General features: G+C 38.1%; 1 protein-coding gene across 2 annotated transcripts in view; it reads right to left on the bottom strand.

Moving 5' to 3' along the window:
• The window catches only part of Rho1 (ras-like GTP-binding protein Rho1), a 55,338-nt gene that overhangs the window by 27,640 nt on the left and 14,652 nt on the right, over positions 1-13,046 (bottom strand). Inside the window, exon 1 of one of the 2 annotated variants that reach the window (XM_065231921.1) lies at positions 365-577. The exons of the other annotated variant lie outside the window; for it this stretch is intronic. The gene's annotated coding sequence lies outside the window, so the exon portion shown is untranslated. Of the gene's footprint in view, positions 1-364; positions 578-13,046 lie in introns of those variants that run through there. 2 annotated transcript variants of the gene reach the window in all.

Genomic DNA, 13,046 nt, shown 5'->3' with positions numbered 1-13,046 from the left:
ACAGAAGAGCGATCCAGTGGGACGAATACGATGAAACAGCGTTTGTCCGCCCGTAGAGTGTTGGATCCGAGTATGAGTGATGGTGACGATGACGATGATGGGGCACACACAAGCACACGGTTGGTCAAATATTCCAATCAATTTTCGGTACGGATTATTTTTTCAGCGTTGAATTTTCCACAATTCACCACAGCACACGCGAAGAGATTTTCCGGAAAGATAGAACAAGAAAAACAAACATTAGAACAATGGAACTTTTACTAATTTCGATTCACTATCTTTTTATAGCTACAATGATTTGCCTTTCATACGGCAGAAGTAGAAATTTTCAAAATCTTCTCACAAAAACTTTTTCTTCGCTTACTCGATTTTCTACAGCAGGAAACGTGAATCCGAGTTAAAAACTAAAAAATATCACTTCAAAAATTCCTTCTTCTGGTTAAAACAACATAAAAAATTGAATAACTACTAGAGTAGGTGTAGAATAAAAAGGCTGCGATGGAGATGAACAACGCCTAGTGGTAAGATTTTCTCCTTTTTGCGAGCGTACGACGAACGGTCGTCGGTCTGTAGTTATAGGGGTGTGTTGCCTGTTGGTTGCCTGGCTTGTCGTTTGACACTACCAAACCAGCGAGCCAAGTCTCTTTGCTCTCTTGTTTGCACTCTCTCACCCACCGTGGCTGGATACGAATCCGACGTCTGACACACAGGCGACGATGATGACCACGAAATTCAGCCACAACCAACAGGGTTCGCGACGGATGAAAAAGTACAAAATGGCGATTGAGAGCGAATTTGCCACTTTCCGGAGCGAGTGAGTTTCGCTCTCCCAACAGAAACCGAAAGTCAGAAAGGCCTTTTCGGTTGAAAACAGTTGGTAATACAATGAGTGATTTTCTGAAAACATTCCACCGTTCTGTCTCTACAGAGGCAATAACAGCTCTCTGCTACTAATACTACTACAATTCACTCAATCTGTCTGATGCAGCGTACGGGAACTGGCGTATCATCGGTATATGAATGAATGCATTTTTGTAGCACAGCCAGGTGTTTGTGAAAATGTCGGCTAGTAACTCACCCATATCAGTGCAACTATGCGGGGTGTGTTTTGTTGAATCATTCAACATACTCGGAATGCGCAACACAGAGCAGAGGATACGAGCGAGAGAACGAGATAAACCGGGCAGAAGAGAATTCCAATAGGAACCACAGATGCCTCCCTATACAAAAATGAATGAGTCACAACAAAGTTGTAAAAGATGACAGTAGTAACCAGTGTTGGCAGACACGAATGAAGATTGTGCTACACTGCAAAGGGTCAGAGTGTCCGTTCGATTTTTGCGACAAGCCTGGAAATTGAATGGAGCCAAAATCGAACTTTTTTTTTATTATTTTACACGGCTGATAGCAGTGTTGAGCAATAAAAATATTGATTTAGTGACCAAAATCATTTAAAAAAGTTACCCATATGTGACTTAAAAATTATCATAAAACTTTCGGAATCATTGAATATTGTTTGATCATTAAAAAAAAAGGCAAGCATCGATCGATTTCCTATTCGTACGCATTCGTCAAAAGTTTGTTTTGCAAGATCTTGCAAAAATAGATTACCAACTAACAACACTGTATAACACGACCTTCAAGAATAGTGATATTTTACCATATTTGAGTTTCTTATGGTCTTCTGAATAAAAGTCTAGAATTGAGATTTAGATGACGTCGCCCCCCTCGGCCAAGACAGGATCGAGCAAGAGATCTTATTGCAGAAAATCTTCAGAATCGTCATCTAACCACAGCAGAGTCGCCCCGCGGTCTTGGCTTTCGAGATTAATTTGTTTAGATTCTGAGACTTTTAATATTTTCAAGCTTTTGAATTTTGTGGAAATTTGATGGATTTTTTTTTTTCAATTTAGAAGTTCCGAGGTGAACATATGTGTTTAAATATTATAATTCTTCTAGTAATTTTCGAGACGAAAATATCAAGGGAAACATTGGGCACAAGAGAAACTTATATCAATGCCGACTAATTTAAACTGTAATGATAATCGTAAGACGGGCCAAAAACATCTCATCTCTCTCCTTTGGCTTGTTTTTTCCGTCGATCTTGTTTTCCGTGCTGAGCACCAATGCTACCGACGTGCCAGGAAGGCAGCTCCCACACCTGGACCCTACATATCGACCCATCAACTCATGAACCGGGGACCAACGGCTTTACTTCCCATCCGAAGGAAGGCGTGATCAGAAACATCTCTGATCACGCCTTCCTTCGGATGGGAAGTAAAGCCGTTGGTCCCCGGTTCATGAGTTGATGGGTCGATAGGTATAACATCCCGGCGGCGCCGACTGGGATTGAACCCAGGCCTTCTGGGGTGAGAGGTAATCACGCTTACCACTACACCACCGGCGCCGTTAATTTTCGCAATCTTAAAAACATTTCATTGTGTTGGGACGACCTTGGCGTAGTGGTTAACATCCATAACTCTCACGCCAAAGCAGGCATGGAAAATCATTTACATTCATTTCATCATCAACATGTTTCAAATCTGTATAGGATTAACTACCCTATTTCCGGTCTATTAAGCACTACCCGCACTTAGTCTTTCTTAATCTAGCGTAGTTTAGCACCAAATGGAATGTTATTATTACTGATGGCTTTCAAATTTATTTACCTTTCCGTACGTACCGTAAGATTTAACAAAACAGAAACAAATTGTTGAGATATTTTTAAAAGCCTAACACTGCTTCTTGACGCCAAACTCGGACTACGGATTCTAAATTCGACCTAACGCATTGAAACGCAATTGAATTCACGTCGGCCTATCGGATGAAGATAAAAATTGATTTGGTCGGAGCGCTTCATTTGTTTTTGAGAACATTGGGCACCGACAAACCGACATGAATGACCATAGCAAAAACAATAAAATTTCTGACCAAAGCACACTACTGACATCTGGCTCCGTGTTCGTGGGAATATTTATCTAATCCATGAACCCGCATGCAAATATCACGCGTTTTTATTGACTTCGTTCGGTAGCATATGAACTAAAGTATCGTACCAAACCCATAATTTGCCTGTTAAAAGCGAAATCTCGCGTAACATTTGAATAGGGCCTATGATCAAAATGTAAACAAACCGATTTTTGATACCATTCTGTAGCACTGGTAATTAGCTACCAGTCGTATAGGAATGTTCCGCATTATCGATAAAAATCATTAAAAATAACTTGATTTTAAAAACGGCCGATCCACGAAATTTTTCCAATCATTCATGCTAAAACGGCCTAACCTCGGGCTTAACATAAATTTTTTTTCGTTCGATGAAGTTCCATTCATAAGCCTAGCGACGTAGAAGGGCCGATGATTGAAAAATTTCAAATCAAAGCTAGGCCCTACTGCTTGAGGCAGGGCCGATGATTTATTTGACGTTAAGAAAAGGCTTAGCAAAGGGCCTACAATTTATGATGACAAGCACAACGGCTTAACAAAAAGGGCCTAACCATTTAAAGATTCACAAAAAGGCTTATTACTGTGATATTACATTTTTATCGTTTTTCATGTATTTTTGAAAACGTTTCGCATGTTTTGGATGTTGTGTACTGAGATATAGTTATTATTGTTATTGTGAACAATATAAATGCCTAAAATACTTCAATTTATTTATATAGGAATTAAATACTGGCGGAAAAAATTACAATTCATTTTCTGGATTGTTTACATTTTGGACATAGGCCCTTTTCAAATGTTACGCGAGAAATCATGGATTTATTTGATGTTTTCTACTTGATAGGCCCAAAATGGGCGCTTAGGTAGTTCTCTACTCTATGTTAGGCATGCTGATCCAGAGCGAACAGAACCAAGCATTGTTTTTCAGTGAATTGAAATGCAATACACGATGATAGATTGTGAAGAGATAGGGGAAATGTCTCTAATGTTGGCCTATGGATCTAAGATTGGGCCCATCGCTAACAATCTGCTATTTATCAATTTTATCTAGATGAACGCGTCATTGGTTGCTACTGAAAATTTAGTCGATTGCTGAATTTATGTATGGGCCCAAATTAGGGACACTTAGGCCGACATTACCTGCATTTCCCCTATTTGTTTGTTTTTTCTCTGTATCCATTCGCCTATTAATGCATTTGTACGTTGAATATGTAAATTTATAAGAGGAAATGGCTCATTACCAAATTATTTCTTAGTCGAGTCTGCGCTTCGGACTGAATCGTCAATTTGGCAGATTTTTTGATCCTAATAACTTGTATATGTAGAGTTTTTATTTAATGTCCTTCCTATTAAAGCACAATCCGCGGGAATATCCTTTTGGCATGATTACCATTTGGTATAACTGCCGTTTGGCATAATAGCCATTTGACATACATGTGAAAAAATAAAGTTTATTGTCTTAATTGCTTGATTATCATGATCTGTAGTATACACACTTAGAAATTATCACCGACTTCGTGACTATGTATTCTAACATAAACTGAAGCACTAGTTCAATTTTGTCCCTTAAAACTTGCATGCACAAGTTTATCCACCTTTTTCCTCCTCGCGTTGCTTTTCCAGACCTCGTTTGCAAATAATGTATTGTATAATAATTAATGTAGTCATGCCTCGTAGCTTCGACCAGCTCGACTGTCAGGCAGCGTTACCAGGTTGCCAGATTTATCTGGACAGTCAGAGAAATTTATGCTCTGCCAGAAAGTTTTTTTTGAGAAATCTGGCAGATTCCCTATGTTAATTTGCTGCGCCAGACTTTTTTTTCGGGCTTTGTTTTTTAAATAAACCTGGCATCTCTGCTAGCATCAGCATCAGCATAGATCCGCTATGGCAGATTATGCACGGGTACGGATTTCCGGATAAACTGAGGCGACGATGGATCGAGTGATGTGCGTGATCAGAAGAGCTGGGATAGACACGAGTGGCACGATCTTCAGGAAGTCCATCGAGTTTCTTGGCTTCGCCGATGACATCGACATCATGGTACTGAACTTTGAGACGATGACGGAAACGTACATCAGACTAAAGGCTGAAGCTAGGCGGATTGGACTTGCCATCAACGCATCGAAGACAGAATACATGAGTGGAAGAGGTTCTAGGGAAGATAATGTAAGGCTTCCACCCCGAGTTCAGATTGACGGTAACGAAATCGAGGTGGTCGATGAGTTCGTGTATTTGGGCTCACTGGTGACCGCCGAAAATGCTACCAGCAGACAAATTCAAAGACGCATTATGGCAGGGAATCATGTATACTTTGAACTCCGGACGACGCTCCGGTCGAATAAAATACGCTGCCGCACGAAGTTGACTATCTACAAGACGCTGATTCGACCGGTGGTCCTCTACGACCATGAGACCTGGACTATGATCGTGAAGGACCAACGCGCCCTTGAAAGGTGTTGCGTATCATCTACGGTGGAGTGCAGATGGATGACGGAACGTGGAGGAGGCGAATGAACCACGAATTGCACCAGCTGCTGGGAGAACCATACATCATCCAAATTCCAAAAAAAATTGCGACTACGGTGGGCTGGGCACGTCGTTATAATGCCGCACGACGACCCAAAAATGCATGAATTTGTATATTGTGTGACATGCACAATGATACTCTATGCCCAGGGAAGTCGAGAAAATTTCCAACCCGAAAGATTTCCTCGACCGGACCGGGAATCGAACCCGCCGTCTCTTGGTAATACCGTGCCTTTAATAACTAGGCTATGAGGCCCCATTTCCACTTCGAGAAATTTTATAAAGCCTCAAACCCATCATGCGCATGTTCAATGCTTCTTGAAAATAAAACAAATTGTTTCAGAATCTCATAAGTTTGATCATGAAAAATAATTTTCAATTGAATAAGCAAGATTACGGTTCTCCATTTCCTCACCCTGCACTCTTTTGTCCACCTCGTTTTAGATTCTTTTTTGATATTTTCATAACAATGTTCAGTAAAGGATTTAGACAAATTTTCACAATTGTAGGACAGTCAATTCTAAAGATCTAGGATATAGATGAAGTGATTCGTTCAGCAACGTGAAGAGCTGCAGTCTAGAGTTAAATGTAAATCTAAGTTAGCCATGAGTATTTGAATAAAATCATCGTTCTCCACACAAAGTATGTAGTGTAGTTATAACGTACTGGTCGTCTTTTTACTTTCCTCCATTTTTCCCAAGAATAGGATCTGTAACACCTCAAACATATACAAAATCTCATTATTCTGCAACGAGGAATATTTTGCAAGATGGAAGATCACGAACATAAAACAAAATTTTAATGCGTCTAGGACTTAAAATTTAGATCTTGAAAAATAAGGGATTAATTTAAGAGTTTTGGACCAATGTTTTTTTATTGCTGGGAATTTGAGATATCAAAGATTAACAAATTGAGGAAATTGTTTGACCTGGACTAATTTTCTATATTTTGATCATATAGAATGCAAGTTCACAGTCCTTGACCAATTTAAATGCTCCTGAAACATAGAAAACATTTTATGATCATGGACAATACATTTAAAAAAAAACTGGACTTGGACATTTCTGATTCCGGATTACCGGCTCACTAGTCCGGACAATTTAATTTACTTAAAAACGAATTCAAGATTCGGTGAGATGTTTTTTTCTTGGTGTTTGGACAAATACTAAAGCTTTTGAAAAAATATTGAGTGCGTGAAAATTTTCCAAGACGATTTTTTGACATCATAGATTTGGAAAAATATCAAGATCATCAAGTAAAACAGTCAGAACATTGGTTCTAGATTGTTTTTTTTCGAAAATTTGTGATACACACTTAGATTTTTTGCCGAGATGGGCACCACCGAACAGCTCGGCAAACTATTTTGCTGGATCTCAGTGAAAAATTTGCCGAAATTTAGTTAACAAACGGGAATTTTGCCGAGATCTCGGCTAACAAACATAAATTTTGCTGAGATCTCAGTAACAATAAATGCCGAGCCTGCTCGGTGGTGCCAATCTCGGCAAAAAATCTAAGTGTGTAGGTCTATGACAATTTCCGAGATCACAGGAAAACGAAAAAAATCATACTTTAGACAAATTTTTAAAATAACGGGCTTGAATATCTATACAGGTATACCTCGATATAACGTAACTGTCACTTTTGGTTTCCATTGTCGATATCTCGAAATTGACAATTCAGTTATACAAATCACTATTATCAATAGATGGGGGATTGTTTCATCTGTCCGATGCTTGATTGAATGATCGATTCCGAGAAATCGGCGATGGACGTCAAAAATGACAGTCGTTTTCTCTCACTCCCACTGATGTTCTATAGCTTCGAAAGAATATTCGGAGAATCTTTCCAAAGGGTTCATATTGTGGAGAATTTCAAGGTAATTCCGATGAAAACTAAAAAAAATCGGAGGATAGCTTCATCGAAATTTTGAGGAATAGTTCAATGGAAATCTCCGTTGGGTATGGAATGGACTATTCTGAGGCTTCAAAACTACTTGAATGTTCTCAATATTTTCCTGAAGTTAATGAAACTGCCTTGAAGTTCTTTTGTAGTTTGAGAAACTAGCCTGATGCCCACAATACTTCTCATCAAATTCAAACTTCCCTGAACTTTATAGGACTTTCTTAAGTTTCCTCAATTTTTCTAACGATCATGGATCTCCTTTGAAGGTTGAACAATTCGCTGAAGTTCTCTAGACTTCTTTAAAATGTATGTGACTTCTCTCATGTTAACGGAGCTGCTCTGAGGTTCTGTATTCTTTTCTGAAATTCTCAATACTTATCTAAAGTTTTTGCAGTTCTCATGCAGCTTGTTGTACTGCGCTGAATTAAATTTAACGGTCCAAAAATGTTTATGTTTGTGAACTTCTGAGCTTATGCGAAGACCTCAATTAACTTTTTGACGTCTCTGAAGTTATCTGAAAATCTGGGAACTGCTTAAAATTTCCCACTAATTTTCTGAAACTAATGGAACTGATCTCCCCCTGAGATTCTTCCAATTTTTTGGATGCTCCCGAATTTTGCGGATCTCCTCTTAAGTTCCATGGATTTCTAAGAAGTTCTCGAAATGTTTCTGAAGACCACTGTCCTTCTGTAAAGTTTTCGAAGTTTTTCTAAATTTCTGGAACTTTTGTGCTCCCGCAATTTTCATGGCATAAGAACGAAATAGTTCTATGATTTTCACTGCAGTTCTCAAGATTTTTCTGAAGTTCATGTAACAGCCCTTAAATTATCAACACTAATTTAAAACTTCTTCAATAGTCTAGACTTTCCTGGTGCCTAAGCGATTGCTGAATTTTTTCAAAGTTCTCTAAGCTGTCTTGAACTTGTCAGTATTTTTTTAAAAACCCACAACTTTACTGAAAATAATAGATTTGCCTTGAAGTTTCAACAATTTTCCTTAAGCCATTATTAACACTCGCTAATTTTCCCTGAACTTATCTATGCTTACCTGAAGTTCTCTAAATTTGTTTAATAGTCCGGCGAATTTTCTGATATATCTTAATTCCCTGACGCTTCTGACGTTTTCGGATCAATCATAGAATTCTTGGAATACCCCATAATTTCATGGAACTCCTTGTAAGTCGCTACAAATTTTTTTTAAGTTAATGGGATTATTCTGAAGCTATCTGATCGTCCTCGAAGTACTCGGAAATTTGCTGAATATCATGAAATTATCTAAAAATATCTAAATTTATTAGGAGTTCTCTGGAGTTTCTTGCAAAAATTCTCACATTTTTCTTTAATTAATGAAACTTTGTTGATGTAAGTTCTTGAAATCTCCATGATATAACACCCAGAAATTCTCTCGGAGCTTTGCTGAAGTTTCCGGAAATTCTCTGAGTTTCTCGAAACTTCTATACCGGTGTTACTTTTTCCTTAAAATTATTTGAACTGCCCTTTGATTCTCTAACCTGTCTTGATGTTCTCGAAGCTTCCATAAAGCTCTTTGTTTTATTGAAGATCTCGGTTCTGCTCGGAAATAAATAGAATTCCCGTAAACACCTTCAAATTTCCCTGAAATTCATTGGACTTCTGTGAAGTTTCTGAAATATTTCTGAAGTTTCATAAATTCTCTGAAGGCTCAGTACTTCCCTGAAATTCGCGGAACATCTTAAGGGTTCTCGATTTGTTTTTCAGCACATCCTGGAACTATCTTGAATTTATCTAAATTTACGATTATAGATTTTTAATCTATCTAGCTTTTCTGAGGTGCTTGGAACTTCTTAAAAATTTGCACAATACCTTTCAAGTTTGCTAAATTTCTCAAGTTCGCTTGATACCTATGAATTTCTCTGAAATTCTAGGAACTTCATAAAAGAACCACTTTGAGGTTCTTACAGCTTCCAGTAAGTTTCCCATAGTTTCAGCGTGTTAACTTCCCTTACGTTCCTACAGTTTGTTTATAAGAGCTTCACTGAAATTCTCAGCATTTCCTTTCATTCCTCAGAACTTCTCCAAAGGAATACAATTGTTGTAAAGTTGATGGGACTGCATTGAAGATCTCGAAATAAATCATTTATTTGTTTACTTAATTCTGGCACTTTGAATATTTTCAATATCTTGAACTTGTACATGTAATACGAAGCTTCAAGACATTGAATATTTTTAGATCTTGGACTTACTTACTTGGAAAACTCAGGTAATTTTATCCAGAAAAATGAGTAGGACATCCTGTATATAGAGAAAGACGACTAAACGTCACAACGCAAAGAATAATCAATCTTGAAATAAATTCATGCTAAAAAAGTTGAAAATAGTGACTTATTACAAGAAAAAGTGACTTAGTAACTGACTTGACAAAAGTGACCAAGTCACTAAAAAGTGACTCGCTACCAGCCCTGCAATTGGACAGTTAACGTAAGGGTTCACAACCCTAATAAAAATAACCATAAAAGAGAGCTTAACGACGTGTTCGGGGTATCATCCAAACCATCTGTGGGATAGTTTACTCATTCGGGATACAGTTCGTTTATGATATTTGTTTATTAGGGAACTCTTCTTGTGAGATTTTACACACGGATTTTTAATTAATCTTTCTAACACACATTTGTTACCACATCAAGCAGTAATTTGAAGTGAGTTTTTAAAGCCAAAATTCTTTACTCTCAACATTGGTCATACAAAAGTGACGTTAGTGACTAAATTTTAAGAAATAGTTACTTTAGTGACTTTTTGATGAAAAAAGTGACTTTTTAGTGACTGACTTGAAAATAGTGATCTGCTACCAGGCCTACATTTCGAACGACATTTTGCATGACATATTTCCCATTTTCGTTATATGGCTCATTTTCGATTTCGTAATGTGACGTAGTCCTATGTAAAAAAAAATCATGAAAAGACCGATAAATACGTAATAAATTTACTAACCTCTTACTTGAGGTTAATTCTGTTCAACTTGCAGCACATTTTTAGTTGCCTAGATGTTTTTGTTTGAACGAAATGATTAGTTTTGAATATTTTTACTGTTGTTGTTTTGCTGGTGAAAATAAAATTTTGGTTGACTTGCCACCCAGTTCTACGCAAAATTAAGATCAATTCATTCAAGAATATCTCATATTACTCAAGTTAGGCATCTTGCACGGAGAAGGAATGAAATGGAGAGAGATCGCTTGACACAAATTTGAGTTTAAAGAACCCAAAATTTCGGTAGTTGTATTCGTCTGTGTAGATTGAACTGCTGAAAAACCTCACGATGCCTCGCAAATTTCACCACGAGATGATTTAGAGAACTTTTTAACACTGAAAAACAAATTCAAGGGCCACATGTGGAAAGGGCATACAAGCTTTTTGTAAACCCTTTTCTCGCCAACCGAGGGTCGCCCACGTAAAGTAACAACATCATCGGGAACGGGAAAGTTTCGCCTACCCGGTGATGTTGATGGTTTGCGTTAGTGTCACATGGGTCGCGAAAAAAAAGGGCATAAGAAGGTATGTTTACAAAAAGCTTGTATGCCCTTTTCACATGTTGTTCTTGAATTATAAACTCAACATCGAATTGAGCCTCAACCCATATATAATTGTTGCAAAACTAGCGTAAATAGAAACATGACTCGGTAGCTCAGTAGACAGTTATTGAAACCATAAAGTGCATGCTAATACACAAGATACGGTTTCAGAATAAAAGAACAAGACTGAAAACATACACAATCACAGCGATGAGAACACTTTTTTAACACACAGTCTTACATACCGACCGAACAAAACAAACAGTCAGCCGGAACGCGACCTTGTTGCTCTTTTAAAAGCCCCGACTCCCCCAGGGGGCTTGGGGGAAGCGATATTTAAACTCATTAAGCCCCGAAATACACTTAGGCCCAATCCGCCAATTTCCGCGTTTGGTCGGGTGGAATTACACTACATAAATATTCCCTCTGCGTTTTCTTATGCACGATCATTACTGCTTCCACTGTGTGTTTGTTGTTTGTTGCAACAATTGTGTCTTATGATTTTTTGCTTTGCTCAAAAGCTGAACTCATTCAAAAAAATATGCATCGAAAATAGAAAACGCTATTTCATTGGTTTCAGTTTTTATTGGCGGGAATATCATTCAATGTTTTAAGCGACAGTGAGATCGTAAGATTGAGACTCAATTTTTTAGAATGAAGCTTTACTTGGGTTTAAAGTTAAGTCGGTCCAACTGTGCGAATACAAATAGCGATTACTCACATCCTTTACCGGTCGTCATAGAGAGCAATTAAGCGTAAGATTATAATACCGTTATCAGTTTGCTACTGGTTAGGTCATCCGATTTCGGTGGAAACAAAAGTTGAGTGTGCACTGATAACGTTTTGCTGTTTCTTCCTCTAAGGTGCCTCAAATCGGTTGACTGGAAATAATTGAAGCTACACCGTAGTCGGTACCAGTAATTGAATACAAAATTATTCAACCATTCCGTCAGCACAACAATAGCTTTACGGCTGCAGTATCAGAAGAAGAAAAAAAAATGCAAAATAACAAATCTCAACTTGTACAACTAGGTTTCGAACACAAGCCGAAAACATCAACTCACATAATTTCTTCACTCTGTTTCCCTCCCAGGCCTCGGTTTGTACCATTCGAGCCAACTGGGCAGTCGTCGTTTTTTTCCTCCACTGATTTTCTGAAGCAACAACAGGTACCTATACCCCCAATATAGGGTACCGTTTGGCGCAGTTTCCCTTTTCGGACATCCGTTGAATGATGGATGAGTGAAGGAATGGAACGAGCTAAGCAAGAGAAAAAATACGCTATCACGTCTCTGATTGTCGGCAACTTTCCCATGTCGGTCGGTTTTGTAAGAGTTGGAAGTGCGAATTTCGACCATAATTTTTCTCCACCTCTGTGATGTGTTGTGTTGGTGGTCGGTTCCGTGCGTACGTTCGTTTTGTCGGTCTGTTTTGTTATCTGTATAATGCACAACAATCACTCTCTTTCGGCTTTGCATCGATCCATACCTACGACGGCGATGCCAATGATATAGAGATAGCGGAAGACTATCGGTAATATGGCAGCACCTCACACACAGCGACAACACCTGCCGTGCCACTGTGAAATTTAATCCATTATTCGAAAACTGATACTCTATTATGAAGAAGGATTTAAAGCAGGTTCGAAAGAAGTTGTAGTCATAGTAAATTTGAAATGCGAAAGGTGCCTCTACCGAAGCATTACTTTACTTTGATAACCGATGACTTTGCCGTACGGAACAGATAAACGAGTTCATTAACCCATGCTCCTCCGTATATCCTCCGTGCGATAAGCCAATTTTGTGTTAACACAACCAAAGTAAATACTCACAAGAATGCCTCAAATTACTTAGTCTGCAGATGAGAGATGAGATGAAAGCTCAGCAGTTGATTTCGGTACAAAATTACCAGGCTTAAACATTCCATAGCTGATAGCAGTGTTAGGCAATAACAAATAACAGTGCTGGTAGCGATCAATGTGTCAAAAATAGTGATTTTAGTGACCATGTTAAAGAAATAAGTGACCAAATAGTGACTTATAGTTGTAAAAAAGTGAAATAAGGGAATAAAATTAGTCGTTTTGATGGCATGTCAAATAAATGTTTGATGTTTTAGACTTATTCAATTAGAA

The sequence above is a fragment of the Ochlerotatus camptorhynchus genome, unplaced genomic scaffold, assembly GCF_037179485.1.
Source record: "Ochlerotatus camptorhynchus isolate MF236.1 unplaced genomic scaffold, CSIRO-AGI_Acam_v1.1 ptg000361l, whole genome shotgun sequence".
Lineage (NCBI taxonomy): Eukaryota > Metazoa > Arthropoda > Insecta > Diptera > Culicidae > Ochlerotatus > Ochlerotatus camptorhynchus.
This window is presented reverse-complemented; position numbering and strand designations above follow the sequence as displayed.